The 15659-nt window shown below is 44.4% G+C and overlaps 1 protein-coding gene across 11 annotated transcripts in view; it reads right to left on the bottom strand.

Annotated features, from left to right (window-relative positions):
• The window catches only part of Plekhg1 (pleckstrin homology and RhoGEF domain containing G1), a 208653-nt gene that overhangs the window by 91952 nt on the left and 101042 nt on the right, over window positions 1-15659 (bottom strand). The gene's annotated exons all lie outside the window — the stretch shown is intronic.

Genomic DNA, 15659 nt, shown 5'->3' with positions numbered 1-15659 from the left:
GTATTCTGGATGGTAAAAGCCAGCTCTGTGAGGCTGCCTGCCCCCAGACTTCCCATTGCGATCTCACAGGATAAACCCAGCCAGTTCATCTTTCATCTTTCTATTTAATGACTTGGGATCCAAGCGGAGGGAGTCAAACTTGCTGAAAGTTTCTGGGAGCCCCGGTGCTTGCCTAATCCCAGTTCCCACAGGGGCACATGAAGTAACTTGTTTATGGTAACAGAACAAAGGAACGGAGAGAGAGAGCTCTGTTCCAAGACAGGTTGGCCTTAATTAGGTCCCCAAACAAGTGTAGCCAAATTTATTGTGGTTCATCTTGAAAAAAAAAACCCATCAAATCCTTTTGCAGATATAAGAAAGAAGAGGAAAAAGAAGGGGGAGGGGGCCACGTATAAATAGTAATCCTTGGTGAGGTGGTGTTACAAGGTTTCCCACTGGATCTTGTCTTCACATTTTTGTTAATGAATATGTTTATTGGCATAATTATAATACAAGGGGGACAAAATAAACTCGCATGAGGGCAATCTTTATGTGTTGAACACACTTCCATCCCACCCCCAGTTTCCCAGGACTCTATTTCATGCCTAGGGGTGAACACCTTGCTCCCTTCCTTTGGGGTGTCCAGGCAGGTTTAGTTAATTGGAAGCACCGCCAGTATGATGCAAGAAGGGAGGGAAACGGGGGCATTCCTTCCATTCGGTTATGTGTCTGGAGTTTGATGTTCAACTGTGACCACTTCTGAGCAGTTCCGCCATCATCCTGATCCTCTTCAGGGCTCTCCTTACCTGATGCTGTTCCTTGGTTCCTCTAGGGTCTCACTGGGTTGTCTCGATCAGAGACAAAGGTCCCTGCTGTGGTTGTCTTTCTGGGCTGGAGCATCTCTGGCCAGGTCACCTTAGCCACACCCACTTCTCTAAGAAGGAAGCCCTCATTAAACCCTTCCTGTGAACCAGGTGGGTGAGTCCAGTGGCTTGTGGTTCCTGGGCTGACACGCACTGATCATTGGTCTGAAAGGTTGATTGCAGTCTGTCTTCACGGGCTTATTCTGAATTTCATCCCTTGGTTTTTACTCTGAGGTCTACCCCAAATGGTAGTGTTTCAGAGTCGAGTTAATGAAGTAAAATCTTAATATCATTAATATATTTCATGTTTACTACCTAATCATGTAGCTACTCACCCAATACTTATCGAGCTGCTACCATGGGCTGGGTTTTATCTCAGCTACTAAAGGCATAGAGTAGAATAAAGCAGAAAGAATCTAGCCCTCCAGGAGCTTATTTTCTAGCAGAACACAGACAGACAGACAGACAAACAAGCAGATAGACAGATTAAATCCTTTGATTATGTCCTATCAGTTGGGGAAAGTACTGTTGGGGTATTCTAATATAACTCCTCATCTGGTGTTTGGATGGCCACTTAGATCTCGCCATGGGTATCTAGTCTACTGCTTGAATCCTGCTATTTACTAGGCATTCTGTCCCTGCTCAGGCTCCCTGCCCACTTGGAGACAACTCTAAGTTTGTGGTCTCCTCTTCCTCCTTCTTCTCCTCTTCCTCCTCCTCTTCCTTCTCATTCATCTCCTCCTCCTTTATACTGATAGATCATGTGTGAGTGTGTGGGTCGGTGACATCTATGCCGTGGAGTCTATGTGGAGATCAGATAAAAACTTGCGGGACTTAATTCTTTCTTCCTTGTTGGTCCCAGGGATTGAACTCATCCTGTGAGGCTGGGCAGCAAGTAGCTTTACCTGTGAAGCCATCTCACAGGCCCTTTTGTGTGTGTGAGGGCACGTTGAGGTCAGAGGTCAGTTTTGAGAGTCTCCCTCTATTCATATCCACCTCATTTTTTTTTTTTTTTTGAGTCAGGGTCTCTCACACAATCTGGAGCTCATTGATTCAGTAAACTCAGCTGGCAAGCAAACTCTACAGGTGCTCCCATCTCCCGCTTCCCACTGCAAGGATTATAAACGCTTGGGCTGGGATTAGAGGTGTGCACCTACATGCTGGCGGTTCACCTGGGTGCTAAAGATCCTAACTCAGCTCCTCATACTTGTTCCGCCAGTGCTTTATCCACTAAGCCACCTCCTCAGCCTTCCGCTGTAGTCTTTATTCTCTCACCTTGCAACCGGAAAACACAAGAGCAGCCTTCTTTCTCCCCATGCAATTCTTTTGTTGCTAGAGATTTACTATCAGGCTTCTATGCATATTAATTTTATGCATATTTACTAGAAACTACCCTGAGGGCAGGATTTCATGGTAAGGGTCAAGGAGGAGACTTGTACCTTTGGGCTCTGGGGGGCCTGGGATATTACCTCTAAATTCTTCATTGGCCACCTTCTTCAGTTGTCTCACCAAGCTTCTGCTTTCCACTGCTTCCGCTATAGGTTTTTAGAACCATCACAGTCCTCAGGCCGCCTTACTATACTATAAAATACTGAAGATACTGTTTTTAAAGGAACATCTAGGTCTGTCGTCTGTGGACCTAGAGTTCAGCCAGGGAGGCAGACTCAGAACCATCATGTGAGCTGGTGACATTATGAGAAGAGCATTTGGTCGGAAGGCACAAATGTCAAGGAAGCATGGGAGAAGGGGCGGGGCTTGTTGGACGCAATCTGGGGAGACTCTCCTGAGGAAGGGTTGTGTAAACTTACACCTGGCACCTGAGAAGAATCAGGTAGGAGACCCAGGTAGGGATAAAAGCCCCATCTGTCCAGGATGCTTTATTCCCCGTAGGCACAGACTGCTCACACATGGCGATCACCCAACCTAGGTTTTTTGCTTGTGTGTAAACACCACACAGTTACACACCACCATTAATGACAACGCTTGTTCTGAACAGTTCCTCTCCTAGAAACCATCCTTCCCTACTCTGGAGCGATCCTCTCCATTAATCTGTGTGTATGTCTTTTCTGCTATTCCAAACCCTGGGCAGAGCTGCATGGACAGTAGCCTTGACTCTGTTATTGTCTGGCCAGTTGGATGGGGTCTTTTCATAATATAAACCACAATGCAAAATACCCTACCCCAGCACTTTCATTGGGCACAGTCAGAGCAGATGGAAAATCGGTGATCTAAAAGGAGGAGTCAGAGAAGAATTGGCTGATGAGAGGAAGCTGGGGAGTCTCCTCAGTAGCTTAGTAGGGGACCTCAAGCTGGAGACAACTGTCCAGTTGTTAATATGGCTTTGAACAGAACATCGACTTAAGGGTCTATCCGAATTAGTCACAGCAAAATGGTGAGCCTCAATGAATTAAGCCATTCCAACTAGTGGCTACTGGTTATCACCCTACTGATTTAGTAATACAAAACCTCCCCAAAGCTGAACCTACTTTGTACAATCAAAGTCATCATTTACTGCTCATGAAAAGAGATGTGGAAAGGAACTCAAGATCTGGGGTTGAGATGTGTGGGGTTGCAGCTCTCCCGAACATGTTTGTCACTGTGGCTGAGTGACTAACACCTCTTTGTAGTGGGTAGCCATTCCAACCTTGATTTGGAATTTCCAGGCCCATGAGGCTTCGGTAACTGTCACGCCTACAAGGCGGGCGGGGCCAAGAGAGGACCCTGAAGACCCGAGACCCGGATGCACCGACCTCTCTTGGTTCCCCGGATCCTGGATGCTGGAGGTAGACCGAGCAGAGTGCTCCAGAGAACACCGCTGGTCTTCGACACACCTTTCCCAGACCCTGCAACCTACTTATCCCTTCACTTGTAAGTTACTCCACTAAATAAACTTCCCTTTTAACTACGTGGAGTGGCCTTAATAATTTCACCAATACCTCTTTGATCCAGATTCTACCTCAACCACTAAGATGAGAGAGCTGGAGTCTCCAGTACTTAAAAACACCTTCCCAAAGGTTATGAATCAAAGATTCCACCATTCTGGGTGATGCACTAGCATCATGACCTACTTGTTAGCTCCACAGACCATCTTCCTTCAGGCTATAAGATGACTTTAGCCTCCTAAAAGTGGTCCCACCAACATCGGTGACCATGGACTGATTCGTGAAGCAGGAATGCTCTTTGTATAGAGAGATTGAATTAAAACCCCCACAATTGCTTACCCAGCAGGTAATGGACAGCCCAATTCAGCTATTAGCAAGGGAGAAACTCCCTCTAAAGCAGTGGTTCTCAATCTATGGGTTGAGACCCCTTTGAGGGTTGGATGACCCTTTCACAGGGGTCACCTAAGACCATTGGAAAACACATATACTTACATTATGATTCAAAACAGTAGCAAAATGACAATTATAAAGTAGCAATGAAAATAATTTTGTGGTGGTGGTGGGGGGCGTCACCACAACATGAGGAATTGTATTAAAGGGCCACAGAATTAGGAAGGTTGAGAACCACTGCCCCCAAGTGTCAGCATCATTTGAGAGTCAACCATGTCTGGAACTCAGGTCAGGCTTTGGCAGCTCACTGACATTACCCTACTTTCTGCAAAATGGCACCCTGAAAACCAAACCACCTAATACAGGAGATTAGGGAAAGGAGACCAGCTTAGAACAGGGGCATTGTCACAGTTTGTGGCTACATCCCAACCAAGTACCTGCTGTCATAAAGCCGTGGGAAGGCAGGAACACAGAAGCCGGACTAACTGGAGCCTGGCAGGATGGCTCAGTGGGTGCAGAGCATATGATGCTCTTCTAGAAGACATGACTTGGGCTCCTGGAACTGACATCAGGCAGCTTACAACTACCTGTCACTCCAGATCCAGGGAATCCAATGCTTTCTTCTGGCCTCCATAGGCAGCCACGTACATCTGGCATCTGTTCTCATAGGCCTCTGTTCTCATAGGCATCTGTTCCCATAGGCATCATCTGTTCCCATAGGCATCTGTTCCTACAGGCATCTGTTCCCATAGGCCTCTGTTCTCATAGGCATCTGTTCCCATTGGCATCATCTGTTCCCATAGGCATCTGTTCCTACAGGCATCTGTTCCCATAGGTCTCTGTTCCCATAGGCCTCTGTTCTCATAGGCATCTGTTCCCATGGGCATCTGTTCCCACAGGCCTGGGATGAGCCAAGGACTCCCTCTTTCCCCATGAGAAGTTGGGACTTCAGCCTGGGCAAAGGAGACCTGTACATCTTGTACCCATTCTCTCCTTTTTATAATTGCCTGACCTATGGCCTGTAACCTGGCACTACACATGTGGACACATCTGGACATTGTACTGTATGCTAGCTTAGTGGTCTTAGAAATCCCCAGTAGTAGGATCCAGGAAGACCCAATCTATCTCCCTTTGCTGTGTAAGCCACAGGGAAATGAGATGTTAAAAACAAGTAAACCATTACTTGCTACTCTAGGCAAAATTTGAACAGACAAGCAAGCAAGCAAAAAAAACAAACAAACAAACAAACAAACAAACCATGAAGCGGATATTCCCCCTTCCCCTAGGTAAAGATTTTGTGAGAGAGGTGAGAGAGTGAATTTCCACAGTAGGGGGGTGGGAAGAATATTAATTGTAATATTGGGCAGTAAATATTGTGTCCTTTTCCTGTTGCTTCATTAGCTTTACATTAGTCTCTCATCCTACTAGATATTCGATACACCGAAATTTCAACAAAATTTAGTTTGCTTAGGGTTCCCATGAAGGGTTAAGATGGAAGAAACAGTTTAGTTGGTGAGCTGGCTAATCCCAGATAACTAGTGTTACCATTTTTATATTAAATAATTGCCAAAGAACACACATAAGTAAATACAAGGGGGGACCCTCAGAAGAGCAAGACGAAAGCATAGTCCTCACAGCGGGGCCACTGGGTTGGCTGGTGACCGCTGGGGGACAGGGAGGTGAACTGGTCTGGCTCTTTATGGACTCTTGCAAAAGGACTGGAGGGGGGATTTGGTGGTGTTGCTCTTCTGAAAAATAAGCCAAGACACACAAGTTGGAAATGCCAGAATTTGCATGTCATAGTCAACCCTCGCAAGACTCGTGTTGTCTTTTCTGGAAAAAACAATAGGACATAAGTTCAGACTTAAGAACTGGAGCTTTTTAATCCCACCCAGACGAACAGGGTTGCCCCACAGGGCTTACAGGCAAGGAGGAAGGAGGAAGGAGGAGAGGGCCTCCTTGACTTGGAAGAGCATGTGCGCGTCTGGACTCCAGTCCCTTCAGAGGGTGGCTGGAGGCCCTAGTCCATCCTCAACGTTCTTTCCTAGAAAGGGGAAAAGCCCCGATCCTGTCCCCCACACCAGTGTTTATTTCCTTCTGAACCCCGAAGACAAAAATTCAAATACACGGAGGCCTCTGAGAGGATTCTCAGACACAGGACTCTCTCTGATATGTGATATCTTCCCTCGGGAGCACAGGGGGGTACAGGCAAAGGGGAGGGGGATAGAAAAACAAACCCGACCACTTTCCCCTGATGCTGGTGTGAAAGAAGAAAGCAGGCCTGAGAGCTTCTCGAGGCTTCCACGGATCAAACAGGTCTGACTTAGACTGTTTACCGCGCACGCATTTCCCCTTCCCAACCCGGAGGTTTATTAAGGGCCCACAGGGCTCCCGCACACCTCCTCCAGGGAGCCCAGGCACCTCCCTGCACAGTGGGGTAACAACGGCTAGTGCCGCTCAGTGCGCGTGAGTACAGGCTGGAGCCTGGCCTTCTGCGCATGCTCGCTCTTCAGGCGCCTCCTCCCAGAAGGAAGGTAATCCCATGCCCAAGAAAAAGTTAGAGGCTGGTGAGTTCTTTGTCTCTTCCACATGGATAAATATCACCGTGACTTTGTTTCCTGAAGATGAGCTAAACCATTTACAATCGGGGAAAATGAGTGTTCTGGTGGTGTACATTCAAGACAGACTTCGCATTCCATTCTATTGTAGGCATTGAGATTTTAATCTCTTTAGACATTTTATTACACTGGTTATTGCAATGGTGCAGCAGACCAAATGCTGGATGAATGTAATTGCCGGTGGTAGACAGGCACACTCCCATCCGCCTTCCTTCCAGGTATGATCTAACCCTCGGTGGACTGAGCTGTCCCATCAAATCTCTAACACCCAGGGAAGTAATTCAAGTGAAGTGAAGTCACAAGGGTGGGGCCCCAAGCCAACAGGACAGCTGTTCCTATAAGAAGAGCTGGCTGGCTCAGTGGGTAAAGTGCTTGCCTTGCAAGTGTAAGAACCTCAGTTGGGTCCACAAAACCTTGTAAAAAAAAAAAAAAGGCCAGGAGTGGTTACACAAATTTTTAATCCCAGCACTGAGGAGGCAGAGACAGGGAGATCCCTCAGGCTTGTTGGCCTGCTAGTCTAGCCTACTTTGTGAATTCTAGGCCAGTGAGAGACCTCATTTCAAAGCAAGGTGTGTGTGTGTGTGTGTGTGTGTGTGTAGCTTGAGTTTTCCTGCCTGGCCCACAGTCAGGACAAATCTTTGTCACCCGCCAGTCCCACAGCCGCTCAGACCCAACCAAGTAAACACAGAGACTTATATTACTTACAAACTGTATGGCCGTGGCAGGCTTCTTGCTAACTGTTCTTATAGCTTAAATTAATCCATTTCCATAAATCTATACCTTGCCATGTGGCTCGTGGCTTACTGGCATCTTCACATGCTGCTTGTCATGGCGACGGCTGGCAGTGACTCCTTCTGCCTTCCTGTTCTTTCTTTTCTCCTCTCTGTTAGTCCCGCCTATACTTCCTGCCTAGCCACGGGCCAATTGGTGTTTTATTTATTGACCAATCAGAGCAACACATTTGCCATACAGAACATCCCACAGCATGTGTGTGTGTGAGATCCCCCGGAACTGGAGTTAAGATGGCTGTGAGCTGCCTTGTGGGTGCTGGAAATTGAACTTGGGTCCTCAGCAAGAGCAACAGGCAATGTTAACCGCTGAGCCAATTCTCCAGCCCCCCAGTGCTCGTATTAAAACATATCACACAAGCTTGGGAAATAAAGCTGTACAAGGTGTAATTTCCATCCCCAAAGTTTCAGAACGTTGTAGGCAAAGGCATCTATGTGGCTAGCTGACTAAAGAGTGCTGCTTAGGCCAATTCCTCACCACCTTCATTAGGCATGGACACTATTGTTTCCATTTAATAAGAGCTCAGCACATAGCCTCTTTAGGTGATAAATCTATTCTGACTATGGTTCCTCCTCCTTCAACTCCACCCAGATCCTTCCCATCTCCCCACCCATCCAAATCCATATCCTTTCTTGCCCCCTCTCATTAGAAAACAAGCAAGAAACTATTAAAGAAGGAGATTAAAGAAAAAAAAATCTGAACAGGACAAAACAAGAAAAACACAGAGCCAGAGAAAAAGCACACGAAAAGTATAGCACAGAGAACATACAGTGGTAAACACAGGAATTTCATAAAAACACAAAATCAGAAACCATAATATATAAGCAAAAGACCTGTAGGGCAGGGAAAAAAAAAGAATTTGAGTGAAGGCAGTCAGATTTGAGAGTCTGTCTTCTCAGTTACAATATGACACTGCCAGGTATGTTGTTTGCATCACAGATGGGTGGATTTTGAGAGTTTGGGACATGAACCTGAGGGCTGTGGGGGAGGGGAACTGTCTTAGAGTGAACCTACTTACTATGAATTTTCCACTGTTTAAAAGAAACTGAGATCTGGAAAAAAAGATAATCCTGGGTCACTTGGTCCCTAGTTTTAACCCTGAGCTGGCGTCAGAAATCCCAGAAGAAGGAAGGGCTAACAGTCTCACCCCAAGGCCTGCAATTCCAGTGGACTGGTGTGGGCACTCCAGAACTGTTAACAAATTCCCACAAGGCTGATGCACCCAGAGTCCTAGGGATGCGCTCTGAGAACCAACTCAGTCGGTAGCATCGTTCTGATAGATGGTAGATGCCGGCCGTGCTCATGGGGAAGGGACAGCTGAGCAGAATGTACTTTCAGGATCCAGCCAACATCAGCATAGTTACAGCTCTCATAGGTGAGATACATGGGACATCACCTTCTGGTTCTCTGTCCCTTGATTCACTCTAAACACTGGCTCTTCACAAGACCCTCTGTATCTTCCCCAGCATGCAGTTTACATGAAATAATAAAAACCTGCTCACTGTCAAGGATAAATATTATTCTCACTGGGAGCTATTTATCAAAACTTGTGATCTAAAATTTGGCTCTATCAATGCTAAACATAAGAGTTAGCAGAACTAGCAGGGGCCATGGAGAAATGCCAGTATCCATCCTCAGAAGGGGAGGAAAATTAGACAGTTTCAAAGTTTTCATTTATTTACATTATAAATCAAAAGGATTTTTTTTTTTTTTTTGCTTATTTGGTTAGCTGTGAAGGTCCATTGCCTTCATTAAGATCCCTAATAAAGTATTCTAAAAACAGAAATATTTTAATTATTGTTTAAGCTTGCTACACTTAACCTTGTTTAGTTTACTGTGGCCTTGAGGAGTGTTCTGAGGTTTCAGTGACTTAATGAGCATAAGGCATATTAAGCCTGGTACAAAAGAAGTACTCAGAATGTTACCATGGTTTGGGTATTTTCATGGGTGAGTTAAGAAGGAGCCAAATGGAATGAATCCGGTTGGGTAGACAACTTCATTATCTCAAGCCTCTCCTCCCCTGAGGTGAAGGGATTTAGAGAGCAGCATCCCAGAATATTTACAGATCACCAACATCTACTAGGTAGTAATCTGCTCCAAGGAAGCCTCCTGGGACTGAATACAAGCTAGTCATTTTGCATTGAGTCACAGCATCTTTTCTTGAGTATCTGCCAGGCACCAAAGTCCGCAGGTGAGAGTTCTAGAGAATAGTTTCTGACTAATACCTTTTATTTTTAAATAAGCATGAATCCAGAGGGAAACATGTCCCCTCACTCCAAACCAAACAAAACCAAAAAATATCATCTGATATTACTTTGAAATGTACCATTGTACCAGCTACAGGAAAAAGATTGCCCCAAATACACTTAAATTGTTTTGGGGGCATGGGAGGGGGAGGGGAGCAGAGACTGATCTTGATAATAATGGTAAATTTGTTTTCAAGACATCTCTAAGTACAAGGGTGGCCAGGGAAAACAGTTCATTCTCTCAAAGAACAGAACCCAAGATCTGGCACGTGGGTCTAGACTCATCTATTCCCACCCCCACTCCCACATAATTGTCAGGGAAGAACAGATAAAGGGCCTTAGAACTCTGTATATTGTTCTACTTCTAATGACATTTACAGGTGCTTGTGTACACCTGTAACACTCCCCCAAATAATCTTTAGCTATTATCATTACTGCATTTACTGTACAGTTTTTTTTTCAACCAATTTGTTAAAATTATATAAGACATGCTTCCCGGAGCATATTCTGACTTTGTGTGTGTGTGTGTGTGTGTGTGTGTGTGTGTGTGTGTGTGTGTGTGTTGTGGAATATTTGTTTAACTATGTAAAGATGTGTTGTATTTGTTTATGTCACATAATATTTAGCTGTGCACAGATGTGTTGCGCTTGTTTAACTATGTAAAGATGAGCTGCATTTGTTTAATTATGCAAAGATGTGTTGCTGTTTTACCTTGCCTACCTAAGGCACCTGATTGGTCTAATAAAAAGCTGAATGGCCAATAGCGAGGGAGGAGGTATAGGCAGGACTTCTGGGCAGGGAGAGTCAGTAGGAGGAGAAAATTTAGGGTCAAGAAAGAAAGAAAAAGAGATGACAGGGAGATGCTAGGGGCCAACCAGACACAGAGGAAGCAGGAAAGTAGGACACACAGAATGAAACAAAGGTAAAAAGCTCTGAGGCAAATGTAGATGAATAGAAACAGGTTAAATTAAGTTCAAAGAGCTAATGGGATAAGCCTAAGCTAAGGCCAAGCATTCATAATTAATATGTCTCCATGTCTTTATTTGGGAGCTGATTGATGGCCCAAAGAAAATGCTCTGTGTGTGTGTGTGTGCGTGCGCGCGTGCGCGCGCGCACACATCTGTGTGTATATATGGGAATAATAAAACTGGAATAAGTAAGATTTTACTGTATGTCTTGTTTTCATAATATATACTCAGTTTAAAGAATCAAATCATTAATATGCTAATGATTTCTTAACACATATCACTGACATAATATGATCAAAATTGATGGCTTTGATAATAAGGTCACTTGCTATTGAGTTTCAATTTCTCTAGGCACTGAAACAGAATCTATATGAGAATTTGATTCTGAAACAGTAAGTTTTCTTAGAAACAATTTATAAATTCAAAAATGGATATAATAACAAAATTCCTGTTACCAAAATTCACAGAAATCTGTTTGATGCATTATCAATAAAAAAAACCCAGAAGAACAAAATGCCTTGAGAGTTCACAAGAATCAGACCCTAAGAGTCTATTATAAAAAGGTCTAGAATTACATTCCTAAGCAGACCCAGTGTGGGGATATTTTTGATCCTTCTTATAAGAAAGCGGCCCTGGTATTAGAAAACAAAACACAGCCTCGTCCCTTTTCACTCTAGGGGACTGTCTGCATCCTCTCCCTCCAGTGAGGCTGGCCAGGGTAAACAGATGTCTCAATGGGTGGAGAAGCCAAAGTCCCCTCCAGCTGTCCACAGAGCTGACAAACCCTGCTGGGGTCCTCTGAATTCTCAATGACCAAGCACAACTTCTATAGAAGGGCTCCCCATCCCAGAGCCAGCCCCAGGTGATTCTGAAATAGAAGCTTGTCCTGGGCCATCTTGTGCCACTATCCCAGTCCCGAAGGACTAAACTCACATCGCAACCCTTTTGAGTGTCCTTGGAGGTACCCCACTGTCTGTCCTTACTCACATTCCTCTCCCTAAGGTCAGGTGCCCCATGCTGGGCCACCTGATAAAAATTCTTGGGAAACAGAGAAAGCTCAAATAAGCTGCCCAAGGCTAAAGAACAAGAGAGCAGCCATCCCATGTCCCAGTTCAGCACTCTTTCCATTGCAAAGACAGGGCAAGGTAGTCTACAGACCACGGGAACTGGAATTCATTGCAATTCACTAGATTCATTGTTTTTTAAGGTCAAGAATTTACAAATCGCCAAACGAACGGAAACACATGAACTATGAACCAAAGGCTGAGGGGCCCCCAACTGGATCAGGCCCTCTGAATGGGTGAGACAGTTGATTGGCTTGATCTGTTTGGAGGCATCCAGCAGTGGGACTGGGTCCTGTGCTCATTGCATGAGTTGGATGTTTGAAACCTGGGGCTTATGCAGGGACGCTTGGCTCAGTCTGGGAGGAGGGGACTGGACCTGCCTGGACTGAGTCTACCAGGTCGATCTCAGTCCTCGGGGGAGGCTTTGCCCTGGAGGAGGTGGGAATGGGGGGTGGGCTGGGGGGAAGGGGAGGGGGCAGGAGGGGGGATAACAAGGGAATCTGTGGCTATATGTAGAACTGAATGGTATTGTAAAATAAAATAAAAGGAAAAAAAAGAATTTACAAATCACCTATGTTTGGTTTATGCTCTTTAAAAAAAATTATTACTACCATTGTGGGAGGGAATGTGGGAACGTGTATGAGTCCTGGAACTTAAGTGGAGGTCAGAGGACAGCCTTGTGGGGTTGGTTCTCTCTTTCTACCCTGTGGGATCCAGGGATTGAACTCCAGGGTTGTGTGGCAAGTACTTTCATACACTAAGCCCTCTCTGGCCCATGGTGTCTATTTTTTCAGAATCAAATAATCACATATATTCTATTTTAGTACTTGGAAAAATTTGAAAGCGTTAAAAAATATTCACATATTTAAAAGTACATAGGGACATGCTTACATGTTTTTCAATCAATCTTTAGCCAAAGGCATCACGTCCTCACCTCCATATATATATATATATATATATATATATATATATATATATATATATATATATGCATATATGCACATATACACATGTATATATGTCTATATATTTATCTGTATACATCATGTCCTCACCTCCATATATATATATATATATATATATATATATATATATATATATACACACACACACATATGCATACACACATACATGTGTATATGTTTATCTGTATACAGCAGGTCCTAAACCAAGAAATTTTTATTGGACATAGCATCATTTTTCATACTTTTTTGGTGATACAATGAAGACTTCCATTTAATAGATAATATGTAAATAGCCTCTCCAATAGCTTTTCAGTCTCAGAGTACTCATTTTTATGCATGCCAGGATACTCCGAGACGCTTTCCCTCTTCATAGATGATTTCTTGTATCTCTGAACTTGAGGCACTCCCAAAACCATGCTTGTGACTCAGTTCCTCATTCCTCAATTTTGGAGACGAAGCCAGTACACTTCACACAGAGATGTTCTTGTTCCGAAAGTCACCCACAAAGCTGGGTCACCAGGGCTGAGGAAGAAGCCACCGCTATACCCAGTACCACTGCTCTCCCAAGAAGGCAGAGAGTGTGAGCGGACTCACGGACGTGTGACCAGACGGTCAAAGTGCTTATGGCATGATTAACAAGCATCCATGGCCTCAAATTCAAAACCGACGATTTGATTCCAGCACGGGCAGCCTTCCAGCCCGGACGCAGGGATTTGGGGACAGGGAAGATGATGCCAGCCAGGAACACTCCACGCCTCCTGTCTGTGGCATTAGTGTCCGTTTCTTGATTTTGCTAAAAGCTTCTGCTAGACCTCCTAGGACTTTCTATTTAAGTTGTCAAAAAGTGATTTACAGGACATAAGGACTTTAAATATATTCATAGAAGGAAGGCATGTTCCAGTATACTGTGGCTGGATTTCTCCCTCACTGCAACCATGCCATACAGCCAGAACATGGGATACTATTTTAGGTTGACAGGTTTGTTTGTTTGTTTGTTTGTTTTTTACTCAAAGCAGAACTAACACAGAAATGGCCCCATCCTGATGTGCTGTGAGCACAGTTAAGGATAATGATAAATCCACATTTTAAGGCCACAATTCCACATTTGAGTTATGTTTATGGTTCCCGGATTCTTTCTCAGTGGATGATTTAAAGAAACATACTGAGTTGTTTTCCAGAGACTTATGCACAAAACCTCCATTTGAGGTGGGCTTGTCTTATTGTAATAAAATTGCAATGACTCGCTCTTTCATCCACGATAGAAACTTTAGAGTCAGATCTCTGCAAAAAAATGATACTAATGAACGTTTGGGAACCGTGGTTGTGTGGGCATGGACATAAGCAGCTGATATACAGGGGCTCATTCCGTTCTCAGAAGAAAGTCTTCATTGTGAAGATGAGCAATTCATGGCTCAGCACTCTGTGTAGCAAGTCCAAGGTTACACGTTTCATAAGCAGAGGAGACAGCACATCGTCCAAATCTGCTTCCTCCATGTGAGTGTTCTACCTCCCATCCTATATTTGAAAGTATCAGGGAAAGTGGACCAAAGCTTTCTCTATGTGGAAGAGAAAACTTTTTAACTTTTAGCTGGGCAGGCTCCCAGTCTGAAGGACTGAGATCCATCTCCAATACATTTCCAATGCATTCTACATCCTTATCTGAAATTAGAACCTACTGATGGCAGTTTGGTATTTGAAATCGAAGCTTTTCAGAATGATCAAATATGGAAAATTAGGTTTGTGCAAAGCTAACTTTAAGTCCCAGAAGCATAGAACATTGAATAATCATTTTGTAAAGAAAATGGAAATCAGGGCTGATTTTTCAATGAGACAGATACTTCTATTTGGAACAGAAACTAGTTGCTGAATGTCACTGTGGAGCAGAAGGCTGATAAACTTAAAGCAACCACCACCACCACCAGGGTCCATATGGAAACAAAAAACACAACAGGAACTCCACAGTGGAGAGCTACAGGCCTGTGCATCTTCCTGATCGCTGAAAAGGCATTGTGGGCTGTAAAAATCTCAGTGCATGATAATAAAATACCCTGGGCCTTAGTATTCCAGGGGAATTACTTATGGTGAGGATTTTAAACTGCGTTTATAGAAATTCATCAGTACATAAGCAAAATGACTTATGGGCTTCGGGTGCAATTCAGTGGTAGAGTTCCTGCCTAGCATGGGAGAGGCTTGGGATTGATCCCCAGAACTGGAGAAAATGATAAATAAATAGTAGTCAACAAGGGCAAGGTGGCTCCAGTTGCTAGGAATTACCCAGGAAACTACCCAAAGGACAGAGACATCTGGGTCATAATAGCTGCTCGCCAGGACCAACACCGATTGAGTACTTGCTATATAGTCTTGGTATTCCAAGCTTCTCCTTTTACAGGAATGCATTTTAAGTCTCACAGTAATCTCCAAAGGCAGTTGCTACTATCATCCCTATTTTGTGTTTGAGAAAGATGAGACACAGAACAGGAAGTAACTGTTGCCCTAGTTGCTCTGGAACTAGCTACATAGACTAGGCTAACATTGATCTCATAGAGATCTGCCTGCCTCTGCCTCCCGAGTCCTGGGATTAAAGGCACGCATTACTTAGACGTCTGTTTTATAGTTATACAACAAGTAAGTGGTGACATTGGTATTTGAGCTCTGACGAGTCAACTCTTGAGCCCCAGAGTTCTCTGTAGAGAACTATAGTAGAGCCCTGCATGTGAGGAGAGGTCCTGTCCCCACCGAACTTCTCAAGTGGTGTAAACAAAACAGGAATTTTTTGCTGCATACAGTTAGCAGAGGCTCCTCCAAAGTAACGTTCTCAATCTAGAAAAAGATCCCAAATCCTAGGCTGACACTGAGGAACATAAAGAAAGATGGGGGAGAGCGGGCGGATGCAGG

This window comes from Peromyscus maniculatus, chromosome 16 (genome assembly GCF_049852395.1).
Source record: "Peromyscus maniculatus bairdii isolate BWxNUB_F1_BW_parent chromosome 16, HU_Pman_BW_mat_3.1, whole genome shotgun sequence".
NCBI lineage: Eukaryota > Metazoa > Chordata > Mammalia > Rodentia > Cricetidae > Peromyscus > Peromyscus maniculatus.
This window is presented reverse-complemented; position numbering and strand designations above follow the sequence as displayed.